This window comes from Protopterus annectens, chromosome 7.part0 (assembly GCF_019279795.1).
Source record: "Protopterus annectens isolate FY-2018-M chromosome 7.part0, PAN1.0, whole genome shotgun sequence".
Classification (NCBI taxonomy): Eukaryota; Metazoa; Chordata; order Ceratodontiformes; family Protopteridae; genus Protopterus; species Protopterus annectens.
Window position 1 is genome coordinate 1,697,358,982 of NC_056739.1, and position 18,274 is coordinate 1,697,377,255.

Genomic DNA, 18,274 nt, shown 5'->3' on the forward strand with positions numbered 1-18,274 from the left:
AATAAAATGTTTATTCAACAAAAATTTAGTCAGCAAGCAGAAAGGTACTCTGCTTCTCATTCTTCTGATGGTAATGTTCATAGAAAGATTTTGCCAGTGAGACCTTTTACAATGAACCAAGGGAAAATGTTGGAGAGACAGAAAAAGCACAGGAGTTGACTAGAATAATCAGCAGTATCTTGGACTGGAACCGGAGTCTGGTGTTGAGAAATGAAAATGAATGGGAAACAGACCAGAAACTGAAATTAGTGAATAAATGGAGGACTATAACACATCTAATCACATTTGTGAAATATATATATATATATATATATATATATATATATATATATATATATATATACATACATATATGTATGTATATATGTGTATATATATATATATATATATATATATATATATATATATATATGGTTTTGCAAAAAAAAGTTGCTGAAAAATACTGGACTTTTGTTGACTTTGTTAAACTTGTGGGTGAACTGTAAAGCATATACCCCACTTTATATCAATAATATTTAGAAGGGCACTAAATGGGGGTAGTATATAGTTTGGGTTATTTTAAATGTGGAGGGGTAACTTTTCAGTTACTGTTGTACATGTTACAGATATTAAAGTAAACAAGTACTTCTAGTTGTAAGAAATAAAGGTTTTAAAGTGTAACAAGAGAAAAAGGCTGGATAAAAGCAAGTTTAATGTTCATATGCTATGATCATGGGCTGTTGGGGTGAGGATGGGGTATAAACGTGCACTGATTATATTATACATTGAATTTGCATAATTTATCTTTTTATTTTACAAGGGTGAATGTCTATATCACTACCTTAGGCTTACACTGTAAACAAGTGTTTTTGTAAACATGCAGGATTTAAAAATAAGACAAAATGATGAAAACCATGAAAATGGTAAAATTCTTACAACTGCAAAGATATTAGCATAGGTTCATAAGTAGGTACTAGACTATTGGCCCCAAGGCCTATACAAGCCCAGCCAAAAAGGTACCCTGGCTTTTGCCATCCAAGAAAATTATTTTCCTGTGCCACTGTTGAGCAGAGCCACAGAGGTGATCCCTGGGGTGAATTTCCTATTTCCCATCCAATCGTCAATATTTTTCTTGAAGAGTGCTAATGAGGAGGTTTGTTTGATATAGATAGGTAGTTTATTCCAGAGTATGGGAAGTCTCTGGGACAGGAATCTATCCCTCCGGCGTGTTATGTTTATTGTGGTGACAAGATTTAGGTCCCTAGAGCATGTAGCTTGGAGGGGATTGGGATTTCTTTAAGTGGAGTATGTCCAACAGCTCTGGGCTTGACATATCTTTGTATGTTAGGCAGAGATCACCTCTGAGTAGGCGATATGCGACGGAGTAAAGCTGAAGTTTTTTGAGACGGTCTGTGTAGGGCATTTGTTTGAGGCCGGTAATCCTCTTTGAGAGGTATTTCTGCAATCTTTCCAGTTGTTGTAGATGTCTTGTGAGGTACATACCAAAAGGGGTGTTGTACTCTATAATTGGTCTAATGAGTGATGAGTAGAGGGGAACAATGACCTAATTTTTTCTGGATGAGAAACCTTTTGTGATGAGGTGTGCCACATCGAAGGATTTCCTGACTACTGTGGTGATGTGATTATCAAAGGAGAAACTACTCTCCACCTGTGTCTCAAGGTCTCTTATCACACTTTCAGTGTTAAGTATACTACTGCCTATGTTGTAGTTCATGGGTACAGAGTTTTTACCAAAGGGGATGACAATGCACTTTTTGGCATTGAGCTTGAGACCATGGCTTTGACACCAGGCATCTGTCTCAGTGAAGCCCTTTTGTAGGATGTCCACATCGTTAGGAGCTTTGATTATGGCTCCTAGTTTGCAGTCATCTGCAAACTTCATTAGCCAAAGACCTTCTGTGTTAGCCTGTACTTCAGAGAAGTAGATACCATGTTTACTTTCCAGTGGAAAATGTTCAGTGGAGTTGAGATGTCTAAAACTGAGAGCAACTTTACATTCTTTTCCGAATTAAATTTATAAAGACTCATTGCTGAGTACATTTCCATGGAGACAAGCTGTCTGCAGGTGCAACCATTTTATCTTGAGAATGCTGAGTATTCTTTGCTGAGGGAAATGCAAAATTTAAAGGTACAATGCAAGCAGTTCAGTGAAAAAATTAAAAATGAAATTATGCGAACTGAAAGAGGTAGCCACCTTCCTGTCAGCATTAGTATGTTTATACAGTTAATAGAACAGTGTACAATTTTGTAGCCAGTACGCCTTTTCTTAGGGCTAAATGCTAATGTTTTCTGAAAGCATACAAGCTGTTTTTTTTCATATATGGGAGGGAAGAGAGAAAAGAACAGACCACAATCCGTGTAAGTCTGAGCACAGGCTGTAGCATGCACTTTAGCATGAATAACCTTAATTACTGGTTAGATAATGACTTAAGTGCAGCCATCAATTTGGGACAATTGTTCCCTTCTGGAGGGTTGAACTTCATGTTTTGAAGATGTACATAGATTTTTGTATTTGTCCCAAGTTAATAGGGGATGGGGCTGCTTTGTATTTAGTTTTTTTGTTTGAGGGTTTCATTAAAGCAAAAAGTCTTGAAAAATGTGATATAGGTTCAAATAGAGATGAGAGAAAACACTGTACAAAAGATCAGCCTGCCATACATTAGTATATGCATGTAACACAAAAGCTTGAAATGCACATTTAAATCCTGTCACATATAATAGGTGGGAAAAATAGCTTTTCATGTTGTCTATATTATCCTGGAACATGAATGGCCTTACAGGTACAGATAAAAAGGAGAGTATTGAATTATATTAAGACATGCAGAATGCAAATAGCAATGCTGCAGGAGACACATTTGGAAAGAAATGAGCACGTGAATTTGACAAAGAGATGATTTCAGAATGGGTATAAAGCAGAATATTAGGGGCAGAGGAAAAAAGGGAGTAATTATGCTAATTGGTAGAGGGGCTCCAATAGTGATAGAGGAGGGGGGAAAGACAAAAATGTTAGATTTGAGGTAGTAAGAGGCTATTGGCAAGGGAGGATGATGACAAAGGTGTGTATTTATACTGCACCAAAAACTGCTATTATGGAGCTTAAGAAAATTTTAGGAGAAATAATCAGCTTAGAGCAGGGAATATTATTTATAGGTGGGGACTGGAATTTGATTTGCAGTAGTAAGGATGCATCAGGAAGACCTAGAAGGGACAATATAACAAGAGTGTAGATTTCTGAAAAAATATATGAAAATATTTGCTACTGAAGATGGGATTTCAGTTTTAGGAACTCAGACAGAATTTACATAGTATCTCTCCCATGGCACAAAAACTGGGCTAGACTAAATAGAAATTATATTTCACATGAACATGTACATTTAATTGGACACTTCTACACACATCCAATAACAATTTCTGATCATGCACAAATAAAAACTAGCATAAACATGCAGGGTAATGAAGTTGAAATAAGACATGGGCTCACTACCAACTACCTGTTAAAAAGACAGGAATTTAAGGAATGGGTAGTGGAAATTATTCAAGAGTTACTAGGGAAGACAGTAATATAGTCAGAAGTTATACCTAGTGACTGGGATAAAATGAAACTGGAGATGAAAAATAGGGTAGAAATAAAAGATAAAGAGATATGGTTAAGAAGTAATGGAAATCATTTATAGGGGCTGGTAAAGGTTAAAGTATTGCAGAATTAGTGTAATCTTACAGAACTAGAAGAGGAGCAACTGCAGAGTGCTAAAAAGAAATTAAGGGAGTATCAGGATAATATGCATGAGTTTAGAAAGATTGCAGTCAACCAACTATTTTTTGATAACAACTCCTGAGCACATAAACGTTTAGCACAACGACTTAGGCAACACAATGTTGAACGAGTTGTCACCAAGCTTAGGGAACCTATAACAAGAAAATAAACAGAGATCCTCTAGATGTTACACAAATGTTCTGGAAATTTTGTGAAAATGTGTATAAAACAGAGAAATGTGGGAAAAAAAAAGAGTACAAATGGAAGTATTTATGGAAGACTTAATTATGGCAAGGTTAGAGGTAGATGAGGCTCAACAACTAACAGCTAAGATAGGAGGTGAGATAAAAACAGTGATGCGGAAGTTTGGAAATTAGGAGGGAAGAAATTGATGAAGATCTGGAATATTTTGTTTAACAGCATCTTAAAAGGAGGGGAAGCACCAACATCTTGGCAGAAAGCTGTAGTGGCTGTGTTACCTAAAGATGGTGAAGACCATTCATTCCCAGCTTTATATAGACCCATTTCAATTTTAAACCATGATTATAAAGTGTTTATTATACTAGCTAAAAGAATGAGAAAGGTATTGCCAAAATTGTTAGATATGGATCAGTGTGGTTTTCTGGAGGTGGGGGGCAAACATTTGACAACATTAATAGAATAATGATGATTCAGAAGGAAGCAGAATGTAAAAGAATAACTTTATTTTTGGTCGGTCTTCGGTACAGAGAAAGCATTTGATAGAGTAAGATGGAATTTTATGAGTAGGGCATTAGAAGCATTTACATTCCATGATACAATAATAAGGTTAATTAGTAGGATACATGAGGGAATAACCGTGGTAGTGGTGCTGCGATAGCATTGTCGCCTCACAGCAAGACGTTGTCCTGTTCGATTCTCAGCTAGAGCGTCTTCTGTGTGGAGGCATGAGTGAATGGGCGTGCCTTCGTTGAAGGTTGTGAGTCAGGGCTGGTAACTCAGCATGTAAAAATCCACTACCAAACATTAGCGGACCGGAGTTCCGCTGTGGCGACCCTTAACCGGGATAAGCCGAAAGACAGAACAAAAAAAAATAGGATATATGAGGGACTGGAGGCAAGAACTAAAGTGGGAGCATTCATCTCATATAAACTGTATTTGAAAAGAGAAACCAGGCAGGGGTGTCCTCTTTCCTTTTCATTATTTGTTTTACATTTACAGCCATTGGCAAAGAAAAAAAGGGACTCAGAAATACCAGTATATACTTGGTATTGTAATCTAGAAAAGCTGGTTTTATTTGCAGATGGTATTATTTTGTATCTAATAAATCTAAAAAAGGACATCTCACTGTTTTGGAACATTTTGATACAGTTTCAAGTCTTTTCAGGATATAAAATGAATGAAGATAAAACAAAGGCTATAGCCATAAATTATGTATCCAAACATGAATTGGCGCAACAATACCCATATTTATGGGAACATGATAAGATGAAGTATTTAGGAATATGGATTAAAAGGTTTCCGTTATGGTAGCTAAGGATATGTTGGAAGAGACTAAGTAAAAGGTAATACAAAAATTGAGAAACTGGAAATTCTTATTTATGGATATCGATAGTAAGATACAAGCAGTGAAACTGTTTTAGTCTCTTTAGTCTTGTATATGACTCATGCATACTTTTATGAACCTGAGAAAAAGTTGTGGACGATAATTAATAAAGAATTGAAGGAATTTATCTGGAAGGGAAAAATGGCAAGAGTTAATGGGATAAGATGATTCTTCCAATAGAACAAGGTGGTTTAAGTTTATCTGATTTGAAGGGATATTTTAGAGCTAAACAGTTAAGGCTCATATACAGGTTATAATTCAAAGTGGAAAGGGGTGATGATGAAGCAAGGGATGATTTCATGAAACAGAGAGAGTGGGATTTTGGCTGCAGATCCTTAAGCAGAATAATAACAACAACCATACATCATATTATATTCATAAATTAGCAGAAAGTATTCTAAGAAGTATGCAGATATGAGAATGGAGAAAGGAGATTTTTGCCAATGGGAATGATAGAAGATGAGATATAGAAAATAAGCAAGAGGGGTTTGGAATTTACTGGAGAAAGCTGGCAAAGGAACTAAAATGTTGGGAGACAAATAACTCAAGCAGGAAAGGTAACAGAGTAGGATGCGACCAAGAGGACATTGGATTGCAAGCTACAGACTGTCTTCCCTACTAGGGCTTCATCTCAGAGTATAGGCAAAGAGAAAGAGATAGGGGAATTTTAAGTGAAAGACCTGTCTTGGTAGAGTTTTTAGTTAAATCTAGAACAGATGATGTTGCTAAAAAAGGGATAATTTGTAGGACATACAAAATATTGCACTATAACTGAAAGAATTAATCTGAGGATGTTAGAAAATATTGGAAAGAGAGACTGGCAAAGCAATTCACAAGAAAACAATGGAAAGGCATATGTATGGCTCCCAAATATGCAAACAAGTTCAGAAGGTTTAGGATCTTTGCTTGGAAGTGTCTGGATTTGTAGTTTTATATGCCAAGCAGACTTCAAAGAATCTTTCCTTAGGTAGATAGCAAATATTGTAGTTATGATGGAGAAGAAAGAGATAACCGGGAATATGTGTTTTGGGGATGTAATGAGGTGGCAGATTTTAAAATTTCCCTACAGAATCAGAAATATTGGGTGAGCAAATGGCTGTAAGTAAGGAAATTATTCTTTTTTTTTGCTGGGATACAGGATCTGAATTGCCTAAATATAGTAAGGCCTTATTACGTTTAACACTGTTTGCTGCCAAAAAAGCAATTACTAGAAAACGGAAATCAAAGTCTACACCTACTGTCTTTGATGTATTGAGTATTATAAAAGAGATAGAAGAACTGGAGAAAGTATCTTTAGAAAAGGGAAGGATCAAATTATATAGAAGTAAATGTAAATTGTGGGAACAATATATGCAAAATAATGTCCGGGAGAAGGAGGAGTGAGGTTTAAGGGAAGGCAGGAACTAAGCAGTTTTTATGTTAGACTGATGCTAGTAGGATAATATATATGTGGTGTATATTGTATTTAAATGGAAAAATCTTAAAATTGTTTGTTTTCTTTTCTGTTAATGTATGTTTGCTTATATCTTAAGTTATAATTTAATAAAGGTACTTAAAAAATAGCTATACACATAAAAGAGGAATTTTATAGCATGTATCTAGGAAGTAGTAATGGATGCAACTAATATGCAGGAACTCACTACAGTGATAGAAATATACAAAACATAAAGGACCAGTTATCAAAATCTGTGGATGCTATTAGAAAGAATGTTTAAAAATTATCTAGAAGGAAGATATAGTAATATTAACACATGGCTTAAACATGCAAGAAAAATATGAATCAAAGCTCAGACACAGGATGTTTTTGATTATGCAGTGGGTGAATGGAAATTAGACCTAGAAATGGTTTATTCTGGATATTGTACTGTTAGACAGGGTCCAGTGGCACTGTATGATCAAGGCTTCAATTCCTTTAGCTGCAGGTGACATCACAACATGCTAATATGTAGATGACTCCCTATCAGAAGTGCAAGATTCCATAGTGAGAGTCCTGTCAATTCACAAAATAAACTGTGGTTCAGATGAAAAAACAGTACATTTCAAAACTCACTGTTATAACTCTCAAGTTTGGGGGTCACCTTTTTGCACCATCCACATCCCTGTTACTTATACATACCTGGTCCTCATAAAATGTGTGATTTTTGGTAAATCATTGAGGATTGAGGTCACTAAATAATGACAAACACTAGAGTTTCAGACTTCATGCCCTTCAGAAAATGCATGTTAATGCAAAACTTGTTATTTTATCAACTTTCTAAGTTTATAATAGCACTATTTAAAATCTTTCCCTGATTTTGGACCATTGTTTCCACATTATTTTCATTTTGGCAAGTATTCTTGCATTAGGAGGTTGAGATGAATGTCTCAAAGTACAGGGAATAGTCCAATGTACTGCAAATTCAGGCTTAATATATATTTCCCCTCATTTTATCAGTTATAGTTCCACTATTCTGAGGATGGCAGTTATGATCCTTAGAATTTAAGTAGGCATCCATGAAGAGACTAGCTCAGCATTAAGGAGGGACAAATGTCTCTATTATGAAGCAGTTAATATAATGGAAGGATAAAAATGTTATATGTGTAGAATCAAGAGTGGAACTGGGAACTGGATATTTGGGACAAAAGCTCAGGAGAATGCTGACATATTCCACATATACCTCTCAACTGCCCAGATTACTGTGATTTTCCAACAAATCATTCAGGATTGGAGTTACTAAATGACAGATATTTGAGCTTCAAATTTCATAGCCTTCAGAAAATGCATGCTGTGGCACCCTGCACTGGCTCAGTAATCAAGCAGCCTCAATCCTCACCACTGGCAATAGCTAGGGGATATACACATTGGGAGGATGACAAGTACACACACAGTAAAGTGCAATTTCCCTTAAGACCACACAGAGATCACGGTCAGTCCGGGGCTGGTTTCTCCCTCTTTCTCCAGATCCTCAATAAGACTCCCCACTGGCACAGCTATAGGGTTAAGATCTCAGCTGAGGGGCCAAGCCAAGACCTCCAGCACCCTCTCTGTCCAATAAGTGCTTTGTGTCCCTGCCAAGTAGCTCACACACACACACACACACACACACACACACACACACACACACACACACACACGCACACACACACGCACACATTTTGAGATTTGTTTTATATACAAACACACACACATACCTGGGGAAGGCTGGCACAGGTTTACTAGCTATGCCCCCTTCTGCCCAAGTATAAGGTAGTTTCCACTACCCCAACCCCTACTTATCAGCTACAATAAGGCCCTTACAAAGGGTGTCCAGTCATACTGTGTAATGGTACTATACTGTACCCAAATGTTAGTCTGACCCAGACTTGCAAGGCTATCTAGGAGTGGCCTGTACAGTGTCACCAAATACATATGCATGTGCTCGAAAAGCTTAAATATGTCTCTGAAATATCAGCCACAAAGACAGGTTTAAATATATTTAATAATAAGTAATAAAAGAACAAGACAATACTCAGTCAATCAACATAGTAACTTCAGAGTTCAAAATCACAGGAAATATTTTAAAACAACATTGCAGGACAGCCTCAAATAAATATAGAAGACATCTAAACTAATCCTTATTATATTCCTATCTATAATCTAAGAGAGATAATATGCCCTAAATCTTACTTAAAGTGAGGCAAGTGCAGATGGTGATGATGATGAGTGGATGTTCTTGCTAGGTCCAAGACAAAATACAAAATGCACAGTCTCTCTCTGACAGTATTCTTAAATCAATATCAAATATTACTGCTGGGTTAGCTTGGATGACATCACTTTTTGTCACTTGACTTCAGTTTCCAGGCTAAAACAGAAACTAACAGAACTTAACATCTCTGTGTTAGAAATACATATCTCTCAGATGTTTGAAGATCTTGGATGTCGTAAAATAATAAAACACTTTCCATTTTAAACCTACTAATTACTTCTCTTCCTAGACAATACAAAAACGTCTAGCTCTAGACATTGTGTCTGCTACACTGAAAATGAGAGAGAACTTTTATAGCACAAACGTAAAGCAACTTAATTTCAACTTAGTTTTTTGAAGTTTTGTAAGTTAACTCTGTATGTTCTAGTTTCTACTGTTAAAACGTACATTTGCACAGGTATATAGTTTCGATGCATTTCTGGTCTAAGTTAGCAGGGCCTGTTGTGGTTACATTTTAGCTCGGTACATAACATGCAGTTCTGTATAAATCATACCAATATTCACAAATGACGTTGAATTATTTACAGAATTCCAGCTAGTTAGGCTGGCAGCATTTTGGTTTGTCACACATGCAACAAAAAACATGTTAGTAACTTTCTAAGTTTATAAGTAGAATTTTTTAAATCTGTCCCCAATTTTGGGCCTTTGTCCCCCCATTAAATTTGCTTTCACCCAAATTCTTGCATTAAAAAGTTGAGTGGTATCTACAGTTGATTCAGTCTGAGAGCAGTCTGTACCCTTGAGTTTGGAAGAATTCTTGGCAGGTGATTCAGCTTTTGTCATTTGCAGTTCGTGTAATTGTAACCATATAGCCAAAATCAGAACTCAAAACCTAATAACTGAATGTACATGTTCAACAAATTGACATTACACTAACAGAAGTAAAGCACTATCACTTTCTGTGCATCCCACAAACACACATGCATGCACACATGCGCGCGTGCACACACACACACATACACACACACACACGCACACACGCACGCACGCACACATGCACACACACGCACACACACACAGAATAAATGTGCATTATATGGGGGGATTTGGTCCCTTTCCCTTCAACATGGCTGCAGATACTCCCACCATACACACCCAAGTAGAGAATTTGCCTCCACACAACACTAACATAAAAAATACTAACTCTAGACTAACTCTAGAGGCATATGTTCATGGAGGAGAGAGCAATATGGCAAACAGCACAGCATAATGAAGCACACAGCTCATTTTGTCACACAACACTCTAATGCAATGTGTCACATCTGAGCAAATAGGCCTGGCATACCTCAAAACCTGCAGACATTGAATATATGAACAAAGGCTCTTGAAAAAATAGGCTAAAAATCTGTTCATCTAATTAGCATAAAATGTAAATACCGAATAGCACATAACTCTTTCAGCTTCTAGTAGGGATGTGGGATACTACTCAGAAACACATTCAAGAAACAGAAAGTGACAAAAATGTTCATAAAATACAAGCATATTATCAAAGAGACAGTGTAAAATCTCTAGACTATTGAACTGATGAATACTACCCACCAACTTAGCACCAAATAAAGTGAGCTGCTGTGTATTGGAGGGGGACGAATGTTTACAATGGGTAAAGTGAGAATTGAGTGTGGGACCTCTACAGTAGGAGAATAAACATTGAGGTGATAATAATTCATATAATCTTTCATTGGCCAGTAATATGTCCCTATGGTTGTCAGTGATTTGTCTAAATGTATTAATATTACGTCCAAAAGAGGTGACCAGGCATATGGGTTGAGATGAATGTCTGTCCAAATTGTTAGGGGTATGTTGATACTGCAAAGATTAGATTAGTAGTATTTCATGTGGTCACTGTTCTGCATGTGCATATGTTTAAAAGACTAAAGAATTTACCAGCAGCAACACCTCTTTTGGAAACTGCAGCAGTGACTGGGTACTATATTTAGCAACCTGCTTTTGTTCCACCTTTTATGTGGGACAAACTTCTCGGCCACTGAGGTTTCGTATAACTGAACATCTCAGTGACATTAGAAATAAAAGAATGTCTGATTCACTATTTAAACATACTATAACCCATACCACTGCTAGATTTAACTTTATTATTATGGACAAAGTCCGGGGCAACAAGATGTGTAAAGCAGGATGGCCTACCATTTTGAAAAAAAAAGAATCACGTTGGATTGTTAGGCTGGGTGCTTTGTTTAAGCCTGGCCTTAATGAGCCTAGCTAATTATGGTATGAACCAATAGGAAGACGATTCTCATTATGTGTTTTATTATTTAAATGAATTATGTTTTTTGTGTGTTACAGCACTGAAGAAGGCATTACTATTGCCCAAACCGGTTTGCACTTATTTTTGGAGCTGCCACAATAAAGGATTTTATATTCTTCTAACCTCCTAGGTGCTGGACACCCAGTGTTGCACAGTCTGCTCATTAATCTAGGGATGTGTGACAGCCACCTAACCCTCGAACCCACACACATGCATATTTTATATATATATATATATATATATATATATATATATATATATATATATATATATATATATAGATAGATAGATATAAAATGCAAAAACACACACATACACATACCCACATCTCACTAAATCCACTTCTGCTACATTCCAGCATCTTTGTGCAAAAGCACTGTCTTAGGGCTGTCTCTGAATTCAAAAAAGTTACCTTGAGGTGTAAACATTATGTACACCTCATGGTAAGCTTTATGAATTCCCCTCCTTATCTGTTCATTTTCTTGTAGGAGATACTGAACTCCCAAGAGAAACTTAAGTAAATATGTACCTGATCTGAAACTGGGAACAGTCATTACAACTAAGCTGGACTCTAACCTCAGTTTTAAGAAACACATCCATAATATTTGTGTTAATAGCTTCCTGAGATTCTTTAACAGGAACACTATGATTGTGATGACACTGCTGAAATACTGTGTTACACTCTGAAATCCAGTGTTAAATATCTGTCATATATAGAAAGAATTCAGGAGAGGCAGATAAAGCAAGTTCAAAGCTGCAGAAGCATGCGATCTCAAGGCAGGGTGAAGAACTTAAATCAATATTTCTTGTCTCAGTGGAGGCAGGGGGGATTTGATTATGATTTACAAGGCTTCATGAGATGAATATGTATTTTAACTGCGTTAGGTAGCAGAAAACAGAAAGCTCTACAAACCTTGTGTGCAATGAATACAAATTATTGAGAGAGATGGACTGAAACCTTAAGGCAGGGAGGAGCCACAATATCGAACAAGGTACCATTTACATTGCAAATGCTGAAAAATAACATTTGAAATGCAGAAAGGCAAAATGTTATCTTCAAGTGTTTTTGCAGGGGCAAGCTCCCTCCACCCCTGAACGCCCTACTTCTGTTGGTAAAGGGCCTGTCTACCTGATGTTTTTTTTTCTTTAAGTACATTTTGGTGAGTACATGGAGATGAGAGCTTTGTCATTTTGATTATGTCAGACATGAATATTTTTTCCCTCTCTCTACTTATATATGTGTATATATATATATATGGATCTACTTCAGATGATCAAAGTTTTAAAACTTCGAATTTCATATGGCCGAGACCATATGATCAAAGTTTCAAAACTTCGAAATACCTGAAATAAAAACAAAAGCAAAACAAAAAAATTTTCCTGGAAGTTTTTGCAGGGGTCAAGCCCCCCTGCACCCCCCCACACCCCCTGCTATTTAAATATGCCAACTCTTGAGATCGAACTACTCGAGGAAAAGTGAAAATTTCCCGTTCTGTGCTGTATGAAGATCTCCGTTCAAAATGTTCGAAGTTTTAAAACTTAGATCATATGGTCTTGACTATATGAAATTCAAAGTTTTAAAACTTCGATCATCTAAAGGCAACCCATATATATATATATATATATATATATATATATATATATATATACATACACACAATCTATCATGTTATACATTACAGTAATTTTTAAACTCTTCATCAAATATCTATACCAAAAGTGTAGATTTTCCACCAGTTCAAATTGTAATCAAGACAATTAGAGGGTATTACTACAAGTGACTGAGTTAAAATTCCTTGAATGTCAATTGCACAAAGCACAAGACACTGAAAAATTCAATACCATTTGCTATTTTCCATAGGAAATCACTGTTGGTGCAATTTCTCAGTGTGTGCTGGCAGCGATTCTATTATTTAGTGAGAGCTCTCCTTTCTACAAGTTGATGTGATGGGTGGAGTTGGTATGTATAAGTTTGGGGGTGCAAGGGGGCCTTGCCCCTGCAAAAAAAAAAAAAAAAACCTGAAGATAACTTTTTGCCTTTCTGTGTTTCGGGCATTATTTTTCAGCATTTCTGATGCACATGGTTTTGCCATTCAATGATCCATATTAGAACCCAGCTAGAGATCCTCTGTGATATAGCAGACTAAATAAAGCCTGCAATCTATGTGGTCATAGGATTATATACTACCGAGTTAGCAAGCTTCACCACCCAGTTCTATGGTTAATGTAGAAATGATCACAAAGGCACAGAGCAAAATAGTTTTACTTTGTCTGCAAAATCACATGCTGAGGTTTGATTGAAAGGCTTGTTACACGTTCCTCCCTTTGTCTGCCATAGCTTTTGTTTTCTAAGTTAGTGTGCGGACTGTGCAGTTTCTGGAGAGACTCAACCATAGCAAAGCATTTATTTCTTCTTTTACTTCTGCAATGGTAGAACCAAATGCTTCTGCGGCACTTAGTAACAGATAAAGGAGCTTTATGTACTTGTATCAGCACAACAGCTCTGTTTAAATGTTTTTATTTGTATATTCTTTTCAGGCTAAACAAATAAGAATAAAATGCATGTTTTTATCATCTTCTTGATCAAAATATGTACTATTCCAGAAGGCATACAAACAATCTCAGTGAATGTATTTCATTTTCTTACAGGAAATCAAAATTAACATATGTGTTTTCTGATGATATAGCCATTACAAACTGCAGGATAAAAAAACTGTATTTAAAAGAAAAATGTGTCCCTGTGTCTTTTAAATTTTATTTCATTGCCTGTACAATACACTTATTTTGCGGATAGATGAGAGGTACCACACTGATGCAGCTGTTTGTATTACTTTTCATGTTATACATGAGTCTATAGCTGTTCTGGGAGTTAAAACTTGATGGTTATTGAAATTGCGATGCTCCCAAGAGCTGTATTAGCATGCAAGAACATCTTACATAATCAGCCTTTAAACTCTGCAGTATGCCTGCTCACAAGAAAAGGTAATATTCCTAAAATGAAACAGAACTGCTTGCGAAACACTATGCTTACCTTCTATAAACGTGAAAACTATTGGAGGTTCAATATAGTGTTTTTTTTTTCTCTTTAGAATGTATTCATTCAGTGAGCTTTTTGGAAATATTTGTTCTTTCAAAATAGAGATGTGTATATTACAAAATCTAATGTCATCTTTGCATTTAATTTATTTATTTAAAATGTTATTACCAGGTTAAGTAACTGATCCACAAGGGACCTGTTCCAGACATTACCTGGGTACGAAGCACAGAACAATAGTCATTTGAGCTGGAAGATGAATAGGTTTACACAGCCAAGAAATATATACATAGCTAAGAAATGCCCACAGGTAACCTGTGTATAATATTTTTTGATTACTGTATTTATTATTTTCCTACATTAATACAGCTGACATGGAGTGCCAGAGTAAAATATGTATATGCTGATCCCAACAGTTGTAGTCTGATAATGTGATTTTATGTACAGTCTTTTTTTCTACCATCAGTTGACCGTCAGCTGCCTCCAGCTACTCTACCCATTTACTGGGTCTACTTGACCACCTTAGTCCCAGTCTCAACCCATCCCACATCCAGGGATGGTAAGGACATTGAGGATTTTGATACATTGTCATACTGCTGCTGAGGAGTGTGCCCCACCTCCTGCCACCCCATGGCAGTCTTGCGACCTGCACAGCCACCACCCTTGGGAGTTACTTCTGTGCATGTGCAACCTCCTGACTAATCAATATGCCTCTTATGCAGCATGGGGCTCACCAGACTCAAAATGTTGCTTGATTGCCCCAAACCTATGTTGCTTTCCTCCTCCCCAGGGTGGGCAAGCTCATCTATTTCTCACTTCCACCCTCTCTCTGTTGTCCTTCCAGTACCCATGCTACTAACCGAACACAGGGCATTTGAGGAGCAGTCATGGCTTTATCCAACTGTGCCATGGGGTTGCTAAATCTCATAAATAGTCTTAGTCTAAAACTACACCCCACCTTGCTCTGATTAAAGAACTATCGGTTGTCATAGAAAAAAAATATTTATATGACATAATGTATTTTTTTTCTACTGATATTGACATGATATTGTATTTTTTCTACTGATATTTATTTATTTGCTTACATTTTTAGTACTACATAGAAAAACTATAAGACATAATCATAGATATAAAAATTAAACACTAGAAGATGTTACTGAAGATTGCCTTGTATGATAAGAGTTCCAAGGCACTGGTTACAGTGCAATAAGCATTTCAGTTAGCAATTGGACAAGGTGACATAAAGATAAAACAAAAAAACAGCAAGATAAATAAATAAAAGGTAATGGTTGTAGAAGAAGCCTTATGAATGATGAATGTTAAAGAAAATGGATATTTTCTATCTTAAACTGCGAAGTTGCTGCAGTGAAGCATGCTGGCTTTAAATAGCTGTGAACAGTAAAGAACAGAGAACAAGGTAATTCACACTCCTGCTCTACTTCACTCTTCCCCTCCCCTAGCTGACTCTCTCTTTAATTACCCTAGATACTCCCCACCTTTCTTCATTTCTGCATATAGCTGTACCTTCCTTCTATTTCTGTACTGAATCTCCTTACTATTTCTGTCTGCCGAAGGCTTGTGCTCCTTGGTGGTACTACATAGCAGTGCAAGGAATAATTAAATGGAACAGGCAGCACACCTGTGCAGATAGTTGTGCTCCAAGGTACCTAAATGAGCAGTGCAGACACTATTGCATGAAGGTGCTTCTACGTAATGAATCACATACATGGAAGTGCAAGTTGCAATCCATAAAGACGCACGGATCTCTTGAGAACTGAAAATCTGAACTTACAGACCAAAGCATTTGAAAAATAAAGTAATGCATATAGAGACTATACATTGCATGATAGTGCATCTCCCTGCAGGACAGCACAAAGCACCACATAAAATGATATGGCCATACTGTATTTACAGCTGTAGTGTTGTAGTGTCCAAATTTGTGTGCCTCTCAGATGCATGAAAGGAGAGGAAATGAATATATAGGAAAGTGGGAGAGATTGGATGACAGCAAGTAGAGGGTCACACAGATGGACAAGGAGTGTGCAACATCAGAGGAAAGGCAGGGCAACATTTTTTGTGGTAGCAGGGTGCTTTTTATAGAGAAAAAGGAAGAGGGCCAGAGTCAAAGGAAAGTTAGGGTAGGAAAGGGGGATATGACAATGTGCAAGGGAAGACAGAAACACACACAGGACAGCACAGATAAACATGGGCGGATATGCCTACATTAGGATGGGAGGATACATGATGGACAGAGACAAGCAAATAGCAGAGTAATGGGAAAGGTTGGAGAATGGACAGGGTGTGGGCTGCAGACACAAGTAGCAGTATGCCCTCTGTTGTCCTAGAACAGAGGGAAATCACTGTGATCCATCACCTTACAATAGATCAGGCCTGGTTGATGACATTAGCTGCACCCTCTCTTGGTGGCTTGATGGTTAAGGCCAGCTTGAGGGGCAAACCTGGTTTCTGTTCCAGGAGGCTTTTCATTTGGGAGATATATCAGCCGATTGCTCTCAACTTCAGCCTCCACCAACTGCTGCAACTGATGTTGGGCCACCTTAGGCAATACTGCTGGGCTACCTGCTGGGAGGGGGGCAAAATTCCTCTGTTGTTAGGCATTACAATCTTTAAAACCACCACACTTCTCATTTTCAGTCCCAAAAACTGAATTTGTCATGACAGTGGACTGAATGTATTTAAAGCACTCACAAGCTTTTGTGAATAGCATTAACCCTAGCTGGATTGTAATCTGTCCTGCCTCCTGTGGTAGGCAAGGTGATTATTATTGCATTTTACTCATACTAAAGGGAAAGAGAAGAGAAAGAAAAAGAGAAAGAGTCAGACAGCAGATAATTATTGCAGGTATAAGGTAAGATGCAATGGCAACAGATAAAAGTCATGGTTTTACATATATATATATATATATATATATATATATATATATATATATATATATATATATATATATATATATATATATATATATATATATATATATATATATATATATATATGTATATATATATATATATATATATATATATATATATAAAGATATATATATATATATATATATATATATATATATCCCATAAGCTGACCTTAATAAATACCTGCCAGTGGCAAGAACAGTGCTGTCCACTTATGATACCATTCAGGTAATGTTGCATACCTTCTGCTTCTCATGCACAGAGATCATTAGGGTTGTGGTGTCACAGGATATCATATCAGTGTCTGCAGTATTCCCCCATCCTGGTAATGCCCATTAGTCAGATTAGATCAGTACCTCAGGCAAGTTATACTAAGCATCAGCTTCTCAGAATGGAATATCAGAGTTTCCCTAACCACTTCCGGAAGTGGCCAAGAAGGAGGGCCACATTTCTGCTTTACTTCATGCACTGTTCAGGTGTTGTTGAGTGGGCCGTAGAGAAGCTGTTACAGTTTCCTGATTCTACTTAGAAAATGCTTCCATTTTCACAAAGAATAAAATGGTAGTCTGTGAATCATGCTTGCATCATGAATTCTGATTCACAGGTAACAGAACATGTAGCTGCAAAGAAGTGCAGCATGCATATGCACACTCGTACAGGTCTTCAGCATGAGATGACAGCCGTGAACTGTTAGTGGAAAGTATATGCAACAAGTTGTGGTTTAAGTCACAGATACATGGCAAGAAGATAAGGCCATTCATAGACTTCCATGCATCTTGGCTTAATTTGCCTACATATATTGCAAATGGGTATAAAACTGCAGTGTTTTAGAGAGGCACCACTATTTCATATACTAAATCATGCAGATTTGTAAAACTGTTTTGGATAATTAGGCAAAAATATTTGGAGAAACAACAATATGTTTTGGACCCTTTTGCATCTCTGTGGTTGTGCACACTACTGCTCAGCTCTGTCATAAGTTG